The sequence below is a fragment of the Dendrobates tinctorius genome, unplaced genomic scaffold (genome assembly GCF_039654945.1).
Source record: "Dendrobates tinctorius isolate UK_male_01 unplaced genomic scaffold, ASM3965494v1 ptg000158l, whole genome shotgun sequence".
NCBI classification, from domain to species: Eukaryota; Metazoa; Chordata; class Amphibia; order Anura; family Dendrobatidae; genus Dendrobates; species Dendrobates tinctorius.
In genome coordinates this window covers 471243-488465 of record NW_027361825.1, presented here as the reverse complement: position 1 = coordinate 488465, position 17223 = coordinate 471243, and the positions used below count along the sequence as shown (strand labels likewise).

General features: G+C 42.1%; 1 long non-coding RNA gene across 2 annotated transcripts in view; it reads left to right on the top strand.

Annotated features, from left to right (window-relative positions):
• Positions 1–16373, top strand: part of LOC141051654 (uncharacterized) — a 66392-nt gene extending 50019 nt beyond the window's left edge. For both annotated transcript variants that reach the window (XR_012220666.1, XR_012220665.1), the window contains exons 3-4: positions 12855–12917; positions 15118–16373. This is a non-coding gene — a long non-coding RNA (uncharacterized lncRNA). The remainder of the gene's footprint in view (positions 1–12854; positions 12918–15117) is intronic.
• The last annotated feature ends 850 nt before the right edge of the window (positions 16374–17223 follow it).

Genomic DNA, 17223 nt, shown 5'->3' with positions numbered 1-17223 from the left:
ACAAATGGCCTCAATTCAAGGATATTATAAACAAACATAGGAAGATACTTTCTACTGACCCTGTATTGAAAAAGATTTTACCAAGCAAACCATCAATTGTGACTAGAAGATCCAAAAATCTCCGTGATATATTAGTGCATAGCTTGAATAACCCTACTCGAGTACAAAGTAATCTTAAAAATCCAATTAATGCTGGATTCTTTCGATGTGGTATTTGCAAGGCATGTGCAAATTTAAGTAAGGCAAAGATGTTTACAAGTTTTGACAATACAAAGGTCTATGATATCAGGAAATATATCTCCTGCTCTATGAAAGGAGTGATGTACCAAGCCACGTGCCCGTGTCAGAAAATTTACGTTGGATTGACGGCACATGAATTAACCCGTGTACTCCCAAGGGTGGTTTGCACGTTAATTCCTGGGCCAATTTTTACAATTCTGACCACTGTCCCTTTATGAGGTAATAACTCAGGAACGCTTCAACGGATCTAGGCGATTCTGAGAATGTTTTCTCGTGACATATTTTACTTCACTTTAGTGGTAAGATTTCTTTGCTATAACTTGCATTTATTTATGAAAAAAATGGAAATATGGTGAAAATTTTGCAATTTTCAAACTTTGAATTTTTATGCCCTTAAACCAGAGAGTTACGTGACACAAAATAGTTAATAAATAACATTTCCCACATGTCTACTTTACATCAGCACAATTTTGGAAACAAATTTTTTTTTTGTTAGGAAGTTATAAGGGTTAAAAGATGACCAGCGATTTCTCATTTTTACAACAAAATTTACAAAACCATTTTTTTTAGGGACCACCTCACATTTGAAGTCACTTTGAGGGGTCTGTATGGCAGAAAACACCAAAAAGTGACACCATTCTAAAAACTGCACCCCTCAAGCTACTCAAAACTACATTCAAGAAGATTATTAACCCTTCAGGCGCTTCACAGGAGCAGAAGCAACACGGAAGGAAAAAATGAACATTTAACTTTTTAGTCACAAAAATTATCTGTTAGCAACAGTTTTTTTATTTTCCCAAGGGTAACAGGAGAAATTGGACCACAAAAGTTGTTGTCTAATTTGTCCTGAGTACGCTGATACCCTATATGTGGGGGGGACCACTGTTTGGGCGCACGGCAGGGCTTGGAAGGGAAGCAGCGCCGTTTCACTTTTTCAACCTAAAATTGGCTGGAATTGAGATTGAACGCCATGTTGTGTTTGCCGAGCCCCCGATGTGCCCAAACAGTGGAAACCCCCCACAAGTGACCCCATTTTGGAAAGTAGACCCCCTAAGAAATTTATCTAGATGTGTGGTGAGCGCTTTCAAGCCCCAAGGGCTTCACAGGAGTTTATAACACCCGGGCGTGAAAATAAAAAAACATTTTTTCCACAAACATGATCGTTTAGTCCCCAATTTTTTATTCTCCCAAAGGTAACAGGAGAAATTGGACCCCAAAAGTTGTTGTCCAATTTGTCCTGACTACGCTGATACTCTGTATGTGGGGGGGGGACCACTGTTTGGGTGCACGGCAGGGCTTGGAAGGGAAGCAGCGCCATTTGACTTTTTCAACCTAAAATTGGCTGGAATTGAGATTGGATGCCATGTTGCTTTTGTCGAGCCCCCGATGTGCCCAAACAGTGGAAACCCCCCACAAGTGACCCCATTTTGGAAACTAGACCCCCTAAGGAACTCATCTAGATGTGTGGTGAGCGCTTTGAAGCCCCAAGGGCTTCACAGGAGTTTATAACACCCGGGCGTGAAAATAAAAAATCATATTTTTTCCACAAACATGATCGTTTAGTCCCCAATTTTTTATTTTGCCAAGGGTAACAGAAGAAATTGGACACCAAAAGTTGTTGTCCAATTTGTCCTGAGTATGCTGATACCCTATATGTGGGGTGGGACCACTTTTGGGCGCACGGCAGGGCTCGGAAGGGAAGCAGCGCCGTTTGACTTTTTCAACCTAAAATTGGCTGGAATTGAGATTGGACGCCATGTTGCGTTTGACGAGCCCCCGATGTGCCCAAACAGTGGAAACCCCCCACAAGTAACCCCATTTTGGAAACTAGACCCCCTAAGGAACTTATCTAGATATGTGGTGAGAACTTTGAACCAAGTGTTTCACTAAAGTTTATACTGCCCAGGAGTGAAAATAAAAAATCCTATTTTGTGCCCACAAAAATAATCGTTTAGTCCCCAAATTTAATTTTCCCAAGGGTAACAGGAGAAATTGGACCCCAAAAGTTGTTGTCCAATTTTTCCTGAGTACGCTGGTACCCCATATGTGGGAGAAATCTACTGTTTGGGCACACGTCGGGGCTCAGAAGGGAATAAGTGATGCTTTTGAATGCAGACTTTGATGGAATGGTCTGCGGGTGTCATGTTCCGTTTGCAGAGCCCCTGATGTGGTTAAACAGTAGAAACCCCCCACAAGTGACCCTATTTTGGAAACTAGACCCCCTAAGGAACTTATCTAGATATGTGGTGAGAACTTTGAACCCCCAAGTGTTTCACTAAAGTTTATACTGCCCAGGCGTGAAAATAAAAAATCCTCTTTTGTGCCCACAAAAATGATCGTTTACTCCCCAATTTTTAATTTTCCCAAGAGTAACAGGAGAAATTAGACCCCAAAAGTTGTTGTCCAATTTGTCCTGAGTACGCTCGTCCCCATATGTGGGAAAAAACTGTTTAGGCACACGTCGGGGATCGGAAAGGAGTGACGTTTTGGAATGCAGACTTAGATGGAATGGTCTGCGGGCGTCACTTTCCATTTGCAGAGCCCCTGATGTGCCTAAACAGTAAAAATAAACACAAGTGACATTGTTTTGGAAACTAGACCCCCAAGGAACTTATCTAGATGTGCCCCAACTAATCTAATGTTTCCGGTAAAGTAATTTAGTAGTGCATTGAGGTGTGGTACAATCTGAAGCAATCCTTCATACACAGGCCAGGTTTTTCAGGGCAGGTGTCACATTGATAAATGGTGTCCTTGCGTATTCCATTTTTGTAACACACTTGGCACCTTTTTTGCGATTTACCTCTTTTTGCAGTTTGCGAGACCTCTGCCGGGAAATGCTGACCTGGTACAATACGAGCACATTCAGTTCCGGAAGTACTGGGGCCCGCTCCTTCCAGAGTGCCAAACATCAGGGCCTTAACCACTACCTCCTGGAACTCAAGGTACGACGTATCGGTGTGGCGTGCACATTGTGACAGCAGGAATGCGTTGAGCATTGCCAATTGGACAATGTGCATGGCTAGCTTTTTGTACGACACCTTGGCCTTTCTCAAAGCATTGTACGGTTGGAGGAGTTGATCAGAGCAAGCAACGCCCCCCCAATGTTTTTATTGTACCCCAGCACACATTCAGGTTTGCTGACCTGTGCAGAGGTACCCCATACAGTGCTGAGGGCGCTGCCATCACCGTGTATGGTGGTCAAGAGAAGGATATCCCTCTTGTACTTGACCACCAGCTACATTGGGCCCTGCTCTTACCTTTTCGGAGCATCTGCACAAGTAGCGTCTTTGGGAGACCTCTCTGATTTTTGCGGACAGTACCGCAGGCTGCGATACCTCGCACAGAGAGGGATTTGTAGAGTGGGACGCTGGTATAAAAGTTATCAGTGTAGAGATGATAACCTTTATCCAGCAGTGGGTGCACCAAATCCCACAATTTTCCCACTCACTCCCAGGACAGGACACTCAGGGGGTTCAATCCTGGTGTCCTTTCCTTCGTACACTCTAAACCTGTGGGTGTACCCTGAGGTACTCTCACACAGCTTATTGAGTTTGATTCCGTACCTGGCCCTCTTACTGGGCAGGTATTGACGGAATCCGAGCCTGCTCTTAAAATGGACCAAGGACTTATCCACGCAGATGTCCCTTTGGGGTACATACACTTCAGCAAACTTTTTGTTGAAGTGTTCGATGACTGGCCGAACTTTGAACAGACGGTCAAAGTCGGGGTCATCTCGTGAAAATGCTTCCGGACCATGACCATTCGGAACACTGGAGTGTTGTATAAAATATCAACACTCCAATATTGCCGAATTTCAGGCTTCTTCAGGATACCCAGGCCCCAAAACTGCATAATTTCACCTGCATCCACGGGAGACCAGTTTGAATATGATGAACGCAGGTGTTCCAAAAATTGCCGAGCATACAAATTAGTTTGCTTCACCATGAGGTTAATAAAATCCTCAGAGAAATACTTTGAAAAAGTCTATTTCTGTGAGGCCGGTGGTGTCAAACTTGATTCCTGATTCTGCCACAAAATCAGGAATCAGTGGCTCGTAATTTTCGGGGGGCGAGGTCCACACGGTCTGCTGAGTCAGCTGCGGGCATGGTGGGCGCTGCCTCATCTTCTGTCCTGGAGCATCTGCGTGGCGGTTCCGCTGGACCCGAGGAGGAAGATAAGGAGGGGGAAAAGGAAGAGGATGAAGAATCCGAAAAATAAAGAAAAGTGGGATCTTCTCCCTCGCTATCAGTGTCGGAGGCAAGTAAAGCATATGCCTCCTCCATTGAATAGCGCTGTTGGGAGGAACGTAATGGGCGGGACATTTTTTTGTGTAAGTATGGTGCTTGGGTGTACTTTATTTATAACTGTGTATGTGTGGGGGGGGCTAGTGATTGGTGCACACTATTCTGTAAGAAAAAGCTAAAAGGAAATGGGGAGAAAAATACCTGTGAAAAAAGTCTAAAACAGCAGGCCCTAGATATGAGAAGTGAACGGTGTCACTTATCAAAATTTAGTGGCTGCTGGAAGTGTGCACAGGGGTGGCGCAAAGGGGTGGGGAGGTGAAAAAGAAAAATGGAAAACAGCCGTCACGAGCTTTGATAAGTGAATTGTGTCATTTATCAAAATTCGGCGGCTGCCAAATGTGCACACGGAAACGGCGCAAAGGGGGGTAAAAAGGGGGCTGGGGGTATTGGGGTGGATGAATAGAGATCGGGCAGGGATCAACAGTTAGGGTTGTAAGGTGGCACAAAAAGGGGTGAAAAAAATGAAAAACGGCAGGCACAAGCTCTGATAAGTAATGTGCGTCACTTATCAAAGTTTTGCGGCTGCGGGATGTGTGTGTGTGGAGATGGCGCAAAGGGGGCTGAGTGAAAAAAAGCGGGCACGAGTGTTGATTGGTGAACAGCGTCATCAATCAAGGCTCGGCGGCTACGATCGGAGGCGGCGCAAAAGGGGGGGTGGAGGGGGGTAAAAAGAGGGGGAAGGGGGGATTGGGGTGGATGAATAGAGATTGGGCAGGCATCAACAGTTAGGGCTGTAGTTAGGTGGCACAAAAAGGGTGAAAAAAAATTAAAACCGGCAGGCACAAGCTCTCATAAGTGATGCGCGTCACTTATCAAAGTTTTGCGGCTGCGGGATGTGTGTGAGGAGGTGGCGCAAAAAAAAAAAAAGTGAGCACAAGTGTTGATCGGTGAACTGCGTCTCCGATCAACGCTCAGCGGCTGCGCACAGAGGCGACGTAAATGGGGGGGTGGAGGGGGGTAAAAGGGTGTGAAAGGGGGGTGGAGGGGGGATGGGGGGATGAAGATAGATTGGGGGTGAAGATAGATTGGGCAGGGGATCAGGGATCAGTTAACACTTACAGGGATTGTGATGCTACAGGTTGCTGTGGCACCACAATGCCCAGCACAGGAGCTCTTGCTGTGTCTGACCTCTCTGCAGGAATCCTCAGCTAAGAGTGAGGACCCCTGCAGAGATGTCAGACAGATCAGAGGCAGGTCAGGGACAGGTCACAGAGCTATTGTGACCTGTCATTGGTGGGATCGAATGATTACATCGATCCACCAAACCCTGCTCTGCCTGGTGACCATGGCAACTGCCTAGGATCGGAGCTCACAGCTCCGATTCCTAGGCAGGTCATGGCCAGGTCACCAGCAGGGCACAGAGCGGTCACAGCGTGACTGCAGCTGTGCCCTGTGGTTGGCGCGATCGCCGATCTAATCGATCGCGCCAACCACTTCCTGCAGGCCCTGCTGGACCTGTCCTAGGCTCTGGCCTAGGATCGGTGCTATTACAGCACCGATCCGGGCCGGTACCGGCAGGGCACAGCGGCGATATTCCGCCGTTGTGTGCTGCGATTGGCGCGATCGATTAGATCGGCAATCGCGCCAATCCGGGGGCTTTTCGCCGGTGCCTGGCATTGCCAGGCACCATCCCTAGGATCGAGTACATCAGTACTCGATCCTAGCCTAGGACCTCGTTGTTTCAGCCAAGCTGACTGGCTGAAACAATGAGAAGCGCTGCGATTGGCTGTTCTGGATTGAACATCCAATCACAGCGCACAGAGGGGCGGGCCAGGGAGGAGACAGCCCGAGATGCCGAGGCCCTCTATCCTGAGGTAAGATGGCGTCGGTATTTTAATGCTTTCACCACGAATTAAGTCTCAATGTCGCATTAAAGGGCATGACGTACTATTCCGTCCATGGGACTTACGTCTAATGTAGGAAAGGGGTTGAAGATCAGGGTATGGGAGGATTGTAGGGATATAGAAAAAGCTAAAACTATTGAAGATGAGTCTGCTTTAAAAAACCCTAGCAAAACACTTTAAGAGGTACCATAAATGTAATGTGGGGGAACTTAGGGTCAAGGGTATTGATTGCATTTCATTGGGGGTTAGAGGAGGTAATATGGGTAAAGTTCTGGCCCAATTAGAGAGCCGCTGGATTTACCTTCTGGGGACATTGGCCCCGCAGGGGTTAAATGAAAATTTTGGATTTGGAGCCTTTTTGTGATTTTGGGTAGAGGTAAACATAGCATTTAGTCTGGCATAGCAGTTTTATGGGAGGGTGGGAGTATTTAATTGTCTTTAAATGTTTTTATTTATTATTCTAATCTTGTATTTACTTTCATAGATGCCCTTTCGTCCAGTGTGTATCTGGCTACGATAAGAGAAAAAAGTTTTCTTTTTTGTGGTTGAGAAATGGTGAAGATTGGATACCGTGCAATAGAAAGGACTTGAATTAATATTTTATTGTACTGTATCTTGTATTATACAATATTTGGTATTAATATTACATTTTTTATAGCCATATCATTATTACACTTATATTATATTATGATCTTATTGTATCTGAATATTATATGTGGTACTTTATATATACACAATTTGGCACATTTTATATGTGGCACTTTATGTATAGACAATTTGGCACATTTTCACTTTATCACACAGTTGTACTTATATATATATTGCTTAGATGTGTATTTGTTATTAAGGCAATTATTTATATTTATTTTTATTTTTTATGTGTAACAATTAGAAAGTATTACGCTGGGCACGTTATCACTTTATTAATCCTAGTTCTGTAATAATGCATCAACTTTGTAAGGGGAGGTGCCCATACGCCACTGCTGTCACACCAGGCCATCCTGCTCCTGGCATCAGGTGATGCGATAACTTCTGCCTGGCGTCCGCTGGGTGGAACGCATGCGTGTCACTGCGACCGTCTTGGCTGTGACGTCGGGGCTGGATGCGCCGACATCTCCTCAGCCTTTACATGGGTATTTGCCTAGTATCACGCAAATAAGCTAGCCAGTGATTTGATTGGATGGTGGGCATTTAAATAGACATATGGCCTCTCCCATTTGATACGCCCCCGGAAGAAGAGACTTCGAATCGCGCATTGGGATGATAGATGCGGCATTCCCCTGCTCTCCTACTAAGGTAATAATTCTCATGCGTCCTTTATTTAATCCGCAGTCACTATTTGATTGTGAGCAAGGCACTGATGCATTTTACCAGCAGCGGTTCTTGTTTAGTGGTGATGATTGTTATGTACTTTTTATTAAATCTGCAGTCACTATTTGATTGCTAGCAAGGTACTGATGCACCTATACAATACAATAGCAGATTTTGTTCAATGGTGATAACAGTTATGCACCCTGCATTTAATCTATACTTACAATTTGATTGCAAGTAAGGGATGAAGACACTTATAGGAAAGTTTATTTTTTAGTGTTGTTTTTTTTACCCTATGGTAGTTTAAGTTGGGAGCATGAATTCGAATTTTGCGGATTTTAAGCATCTACTTGCAAGCACTGTTACATCTTGTATGCCTCAGTAAAAATAATGTCTTTTTATCTACTATATAATCGTCAAATTCTGTCTGTCTGTAACGGAAATCCCGCATCGCTGATTGGTCACGCCTGCCCGTCCAGCCGCGAATTGGCGCGGAATTCGAATGACGCACTCCACTGCGGGTCATCTCCTGCCGCAAGGAGGTCAGCTGCGATGCAGCCGGGAGATGACCGGCGCTAGCCGGTACCCAGGGTCCGGAGGTGAGGAGACTCTCCTCCAGTCCCTGGGTACCATAAACCTGTAAAAAATAGAATTAAAATAAAAAATAGTGATATACTCACCTTCTGACAGCCCCCAAACTCTTTCCCTCCTCTCACCACGCGCCCGGCATCATGCGGTCCCAGTAATGCTTTGCACGAAAGACCGCTGATGACGTTGCGTTCTCGCGAGAGTGACGTCATCTCCGGTCCTTCGCGCTATGCATTACTGGGACTGGAAGATGCCGGGAGCGTGGAGAGGCGATCGGGGGCCATTGGAAGGTGAGAATAACCTTTTCTTTAATTTTTTTTATTATTTTTTACATTCTATCTTTTACTATTGATGCTGCATAGGCAGCATCAATTGTAAAAAGTTGATCACAATTGTCAAACACTATGCTTGACAATTGTGACCAACCTGTTAATCACATTCCAAGCGATGCTTCAAATCACTTTTTATGCGCTTGAATTCTGCACATGAAAATCGTGTGAAAAACGCATGTTTTCCGTGGGAAAATGCATGTGAATTCGCATACGTTTTTCCCGCGGCGGGAGTTGCGGAAATGCTGCGGAAATTTACGCAGCATTTCTGCAACGTGGGTACTTAGCCTCAGTGTGACAAGCAGCAGCGACCAGGCCCCCGCTGTGAGATCGCCGATCATGGTGGATCATCCTGGACCATCTTTTAAATGTCGGTCTCCCGCTAGAATACCCGATGCGTTAGAATCGGGCCACCATCTAGTAGGTTTATAATGAGTTACTTTAACATGAATTGATGATTAGACTTGTATTGTAAAATCTGATTTATTCAAGGTGTTTTTGATGCGCGTCAGTGATGCAGATCCCTTGTATATTATTGTTAAAAGAGCAGTGGTACAGCATATTTTTAGTCTTCTTTGGACCTGAGGCATCTCTTTTTTGTGTAAATTTGTGATTGATAAAATTGAATGTTTAAAAATACACTCCTTTGCTTTTCATTGCATGTATGATGGCATGGTTGTCTGTATTTGATATGGAGTGGTACCGGTGTCTTTGGACTAATATGTATATACCGTGAAAACTTGCATCAATTTACCTACAGTAGAAATTTGCAAATGGCAAGGAAGCGGTGTAAGCCTTCTTAGCAGGATGGCGGTGGCGATGTGCGCTGTAGCGGCACCATGTACAGTATCTATGGCGTCCTTGATTGTAAGTCATTTCATCTGTATTGGGCATATAAAACACCTCTGCATCCTGCCCACATCACTCCCTGATGAAGCGTTCTGTGGAGGCAAAATAGTGCCATTTCTTATTGGTGTCAACTTTGGTTATTATTAGCTACCATTGTGTGCTGTATTATTGGAGGTTTATATATCTATCTGCTTCATAAAGATGTACTGCCTTAATTCATTAATCATTCACAGTATTACAAGCTGGATATTTATCACTTTTTGTGCACTTCATTATTTTATGATAAATTTATTTTGTGCATATACTTTTTATTGATATGGATTATTAATTAATAATAGTATTATATATGAGATATTTTTGTGCATTATTAGTATTTATAATGAAATCTATTTAAATAAATCTATTTTTCAATTTTTTTGCACATATATTTTTATTGTATTAATTCCATGAAAATCTTCATATTTTGAGCATTATTATTGCATGAATTTTTATGTATTTATTATTTATCACTTTTTCTTTTTTAACACTGCTCATTAAATTGTTATTTATATTTAATTTTATTTGTGATGGTGTAGTTGACATCTATACGATAATTTTTTCTATTTTTAGCCACATATACTGTATATATACCTGTCTTTACCATTCAGTTTGGCTCATCCTGCCCCCCGCACATACAGCATTCTTGTTGATTTTAATCAATTTTAATAAAATAATATTTTATCTGTTAAATTGATATTTTGTGTCATCTTGCTCCTTTTTAATAAAGTATTACAATATATTATATATTGTTTTTTATGGATATTTTTAATGGGTTCAGTGTCTATGGTTGGTATCCATTTATTTTTGAAAAATATTTTTCATTAGTTTTGATATTTCTTTTCCATATAGGAGTTTGTCTTGTTTTATTAGGGAAAAGACCAATAACATGGATTACATAAATCGTGATTCTAATTTCTGTTACAAATATCTTCAATTTTTAAGGATGCGGGACATAATACAACTAATAGAAGTTTTGATAATATCCAGGAGGATAAAACAACTCTGATATTTTTATATTGTATAAAAGAAAAAAGTCTTGGTGGAATAAAAATTCACTTGAATAATATATGCAATGCAGTTTAATTTCTCGTGGTCTACGCATACAAGTATTTCCATGCTTCCCATTAGAAGATGAAATTTTATTGAAAAAACGGGAGGATGTATGTAATGTATGTTCCCGTACCTTTATGGAAATTGTGATTGAAGTTGATAAGAATATAGAGTACCGTATTTTCCGCTTTATAAGACGCACCTGATTATAAGACGCACCCCCAAATTTGGTGAAGAAAAAGAGCAAAAAATTTTTTTTATGTTAAATGGAGGTGTGTCTTATAATGCCAGAGTCCATCTTTCAAATCATATACCATATATGTCCCTTATCCTGGTATTTATATAACCCCCATCCTGGCACATTGCCCCCTTGTGCTGGCACATAGCCCCCCCATCCCATCCTGGATATTGCCCCCCCGGTCACTATATGCCCCCTGCTGGCATTCACATGGCCTCCCTCTCTCTAAATGCCCCCCTGCTGGCACGCATATGGCCCCCCTCTCTATATGCCTCCCTGCTGGTGCGCACAAGGCCCCCGCGTCCCTATATTCCCCCTGCTGGTATGCACATGGCCCCCGCATCCCTATATTCCCCACTGCTGGCATTCACATCTCCCCCCCATCCCTATATTCCCCCCTGCTGGCACACATTGTCCCCCCCGTTCCTATATTCCCCCCTGCTGGCACACATTGTCCCCCCGTCCATACTGTATATTCCCCCCTGCTGGCACAAATTGTCCCCCCATCCCTATATTACCTCCTGCTGGCACACATGGCCCCCGTCCCTATATTACTCCCTGCTGGCACACATGGCCCCTCGTTCATATATTCCCCCCCTGCTGTCACACATTGTCCCCCGTCCCTATATTACCCCTTGCTGGCACACATTGTCCCCCCATCCCTATATTACCCCCTGCTGGCAAACATTGTCCCCCCATCCCAATATTACCACCTGCTGGCACACATGGCCCCTCGTTCATATATTCCCCCCTGCTGTCACACATGGCCCCCATCCCTATATTTCCCCCCTGCTGGCAAGCACATGATAAAATAGTAAACAGTTAACTCACCTTCTAATGATGGCTCCGGCTCCCAGCTACCCTCCGTGGCTTTTCTGTGTCTGCTGAGATCCTCCTGCGAGGGCGTGCGGCAGCAGCTGCTCATTCAGGCAGCTCATTGTAGCTACAGGACCTTCCATGATGTGACCAATAGGACCTGCGGTCACGTGATTCGCAGTGCACACTGGGAGTCATGTGACCGCAGGTCCTATTGGTCACATCATGGAAGGTCCTTAAGCGATGAGCTGCCTGAATGAGCAGCTGCTGCCGCGCGCCCTCGCAGGAGGAGGATCTCAGCAGACACAGGGAAGCCACAGGAGGAGCTGGGAGCAGGAGCCATCATCGGTAGGTGACTATATTGACAGGGCGGGGGGTGGGGGAGAGTGCAGGCACATGTAATATGTACTGCTCCCCTGTCTACCAACTCGGCGCTGCTTCAGCACCGAGGTGATGGACAGCAGGTGCAGTGAATATTACATGAGCCTAATAAGCAGGAGCACAGGACCTCCTGCTGTCTCTGCAGCCCACAGCCAGCCCACCCCATCTCCCTGACACCACGCCAGAGCCGCTCCCCATACTCTATAGCACAGCAGCACACAGATTCACATTATAAGACACCCCTCCATTTCCCCCCAAAATTTGGGGGAACAAAAATGCGTCTTATAATCCAAAAAATATGGTACATGGAAAATAACATTAAAATATTACAAGAAAAATTGCAAAAAAATCTTACTACTGAACAATTGTCTGAATTTGATGGTGATTTAAATACATCTTTATCAAAATGGGAATCTGAGATTCAAAAACTCAAGGTGACTAAATTTCAGCGTGATCTTCAAGATTACCAAACCAACAAGATACAGTATATAAATGGTGTGGTAAATCCTCTGTTAGGAGATCTGAATCTGTGAGTTAATAGCAAGCGCTAGTTCCTTGAGTTCTATTAATACCCATAATGGTGACTCTTCTGAGGTTTTGAACAGATATAATACAAGAGTTACAGCTAAGAAACCTAATCATTGTGATCAAGAATCTAACAATGATGGAAATTTAAAGGTAATTAACTTATCAAAAATACAATTAACTTCTGATCAAATCTCAGTATTATCTTTGGGATTAGGTTTTTGTCCTACAGCAAAAATTGATCATTTTGTAGCAATTAAGGATACTTTCTTGTTTGAACGAAAATTATTATTAAAGAACTACCATGCTGATAAACCATCTTTGAACTCTTTTTCTACAGAAGACGAATTGGCAGCATTACAGGCACTAGAAGCCCTTATTGCAGAACAAGAAGATACACCAGGTAAATTCCCTGATTTTATTAAAAAGAAATCTAAGTCCTTTCCTCCCTTTTTACAAAATTCATCTATAGAGGTGTCACGGGGTCCTTCTCCAATACCACACAATCAACAGAGCGAGGGAAGTGTGAACAATCCCAAGACCTTTATTATAGGCAAAACTAAAAGGTCCATAAACAATCCACCACACTGAGGATACAATAGTCCAGAACACAAATGCAGTTCAGTAACAGGATGAATGTCCAAGGAGATGAGAGTCCAATAATCCAGCAGACAGAGGATAAAAATGGTCCATATGCTTCCCGTTCTCTCTGACGTGCTGTCTTCCTATGCTCATCACCACACAGGAACTGACTTTTTTCAGCTCCTGTCCTCCCCAGCCCCCTCCTTATGTCCAGGGGCAACCAGACAGGTTGGGGCGGTTTTCAGGCCTCCCAGACCTGACAAAGTGCCTCGGGCATTAAGGCACCACAGGGGATTCATCAAGAGGCATAGATACCGTCAGGCTGCAGACAGCAAGTGAGCCAATTCAATTATCAGCCTTTTGGAAGGCAACCGACTCTAGACAATATGGGGAATACACAGGGCAACAAGAAAACACCATGGAAACCAGTAAAATATAAATAGACACAAATGATACCCACATAACATATCACACCATCACAAGAGGTATTTGTGAGGATGGTATGTGATGAAATACATCAACTATCTTGTAATATACCTTTCGACAATCTCAAATATGAACAGAGTAGCATTGGAACAGCTTACCAAGATGAAAGATGTTTTTAAGCCATCTGATAAAGGTGGTAACATCGTAGTTTGGCCATCTATACAATATGAAAAGGAAGCTTTTAGACAATTAAATGATCTCTCATGTTATGAACGATTATCACAAGATCCTACCTTAGCATATCAAAAAGTATTATTCAGTATTTTAGATGAAGCTTTGGAGGAAGGGATAATTTCTAAACCTATCTGGGAAGGATTACGAGTTGATTCACCATCTGTTCCAACATTATATTTACTGCCAAAGGTCCATAAAAATATGACAGAATCTCCAGGACGTCCCATCATCTCTGGAAATGGCAGTCTATTGGAACCCATCTCCAAGTTTTTAGATTTTTATTTAAAACCTTTGTAACAGAGCTTCTGTCAGGATCCTAACAGCGCCGGCGTACAGCCTTCGCTGAGCAGGGACTCACCCGTACTGTAGGGGCCCCCGGGGGACAGGAACAGCTGGAAAGTATAGATGCACAGGACCTGAACACTGAAGTTTTAGCAAGCAGACACAGGATGTACGGTCATGTGACCGCAAGGGGGCAGGGCTTAGCATCCTGCTTACTGAGATGGTAGAACACTCAGAGTCGGGCAAACCAGAGGTCATACACAGTACGGGCAAATGAGGTACAGGAGGGATAAGCAGACGGGAGGTCAGATGAAGCCAAAGGTCATACACAAGAGGGCGGTGCGGTACCAAAGGGACGAGCAGAGAGCAGTCGAGTCACAAGCAGAGAGTCATACACGAGAGGGCGGTGCAGTACAAGAGGGTCAGGCAGAACTCGTAACAAGGACAGAACCGGATCACAACCAAACAAGCAACAAGTTATCAGGCACAAGGCACACGTATACAAGAGGTCACTTAACTCAGCCGAGGGCAGGAGTATAACTGACACCGGACCTAGGTCCAGTGAGTATTAAATAGCCACCCTCTGCCAGAGAGAGGCAGAAACAATTAACCCCCTGTCTGACCAGGATGGGCCAAAGCGAAACCCCGTCCTGGATCATGACAGATTCCTTCTTATATCAAAGATATGACTGAGACACTGCAAAGATTGGATGGGATATACATGAATACTGATATGTACATCATAACATGTGATGTGGAATCTTTATATACATCAATACCACATGAACAGGGTCTTCTTGCAGTGAAGCACTATTTATCCAGTCGTAAATTTGATATATCATTGATAGGTTTTTTAATGAAACTTCTGGAGTATGCAATTTTACATAATTATTTTGTTTTAAGGACTACTTTTTATCTGCAAAAGAGGCGTGGCAATGGGTGCGACTTTCACACCATCTTACGCAAACTTATTCATGGGTGCATGGGAACATGAATATGTTGAAAATATGGATCATATGTCATCGGTTTCAGTTTTATTGTGGATGAGATTTATTGATGATATATTGTTTGTCTGGCAGGGCTCAAGAGTAGAATTGGAAGGATTTCTTCGATGTTTGAATGAAAATAGCATCAATATCAAACTTACCTGCACTATTAAACAAGATTCCATTAATTTTCTGGACCTGAAGATATCGGTTGATGATACAGGATTGCTCCATTCATCAATATAACGAAAAGAAACCAGCATCAATGCATTGCTTCACGCCAGTTCATCCCATCCAGCTCACACTATCCATGCAATACCAACAGTACAATTCTTAAGAACAAGATGTTTTGTGATCAGCAAGATGTTTTTGAAGAACAGGCCAATGATCTCACCAATAGGTTTCTAAAGAGGGGATACCGAAGAGATATTGTCCACAAGGTCTATGTTAGAGCCAAGGAAATCGATTGACAATACTTATTAATTCCCAAGAATAAGGATAAAGAAACAGATGGACATGTGCATTTTATTATAAATTATCACTCTAGATGGCATGAGATGACTAATATCATCTCTAAATTTTGGCCTATTCTTTTACAGGTTCCAAGTATATCTAAATTATTACCTGAGAAGCCTTTGATTATAGCCAAACGCAACAAAACATTACGTGACGTATTGATTCATAGTCACTATGTCCCTCCCACATCTCAATTTATTTTCGATTCAAAATGTCCCGAATGGGGATCTTACAAATGTGGGACATGCAAGTCATGTCAATATATAGAGAAAACAAATGTTTTTAATAATTCTGCAAATACTTGTGAATACAAAATCTTGCACTTTATAAATTGCCGTACAACCATGGTAATTTATCAAGCAACATGCCCTTGCAATTTAATATATGTAGGAATGACTACACATGAGTTGCGTGTTCGTATGTTAGAGCATATCAAGGATATTAAAGCTGCGGATAAAATAGAGAGTGATGATGGTGGAAATTTATCAAAATTAAAACCTCTAGCCCAGCACTTCTGTCATTTCCACCCTCATCAATCTCATCTATTAAGAGTAAGAGGGATTGATCGTATTTATGTAGGCAATAGAAGAGGTGATTCTAGTAAGAGATTAGCACAGAAAGAGTGCAAATGGATCACTACATTACAGAGCATGACTCCAAATGGGTTGAATGAGCAGTGGTGTTTTTCTAGCTTCTTATAGAAATTTTTCTTCTCTTCTTTGGTCAGGTTATTAATTGGTGTTTTATTCGTGCATTATAAAAAAAAATCTTGTAGCAATGGAAAAAAATTCCTTGCAGTAATGAAAACAATGGATTAAATGGAAATAATATTTTATTGTTTTGTCATTCACATTAATTAATAAATCACTTTATTCACTTATGGTGTTGAGCACTTTCTATCACTTTTATTGTATTTATTTTTTCACTATTACTATTATTATTTTGATTAATATTACTCACTTTTATTCATTTATATCACATTAATTTTCACCTTTCACTTTTATTATTATTTATTATTATTTCTTCACTAGTATTTTGATGTTTCTACACATTTTATTTTTTATATTTTTTATTTAATTTCTTTATTTTTTACTGTGCATAACTTTATTCATATATAGATTAAATTTTGTATACTAAAAAATATATATTTCCTATTGTACTGCAGGGACAAGATTTAAATTAATTATGTTTTTCCTCTTTTTTCATTTACTTAGGGCTTTGTGCGCAGTATTATGCATGCGCCTGGTTTGTTCTTATTTCATTACTAGGGAAGGATAGTTGGGAATGGCCAATTGCACTAACTCACTGGGGGAAGGTATATGAAGTTACTAAGGAAGCTGTGTAGTGAATCGAGGGCCTTCCTTGAAGGAAGCTGGATCCCTTTTTTTTTTAACATTGAAGTCTTTGTATAATGGATTCATTAATTAGCCATCAGTTTTTCTCCCATCTGAAAAGGATACACTTTTTGCTTACTGGATCAGTTTCAAATGAATGATTACTTTAAAGTTCACATGTCCAGTAATAGTTAAATATTTATTTTTCCAACTCTAATAAGCAAAAAACAGATCCTTTTCAAATGGTAGAAAAAATAGTTGGCTACCTAACAGATCCGTTTTCCATAGACTTTAATGTTAAAAAACAAAAGAAGATCCACTGAAGTCAGTTTTTTCAGGAAAACAAAAA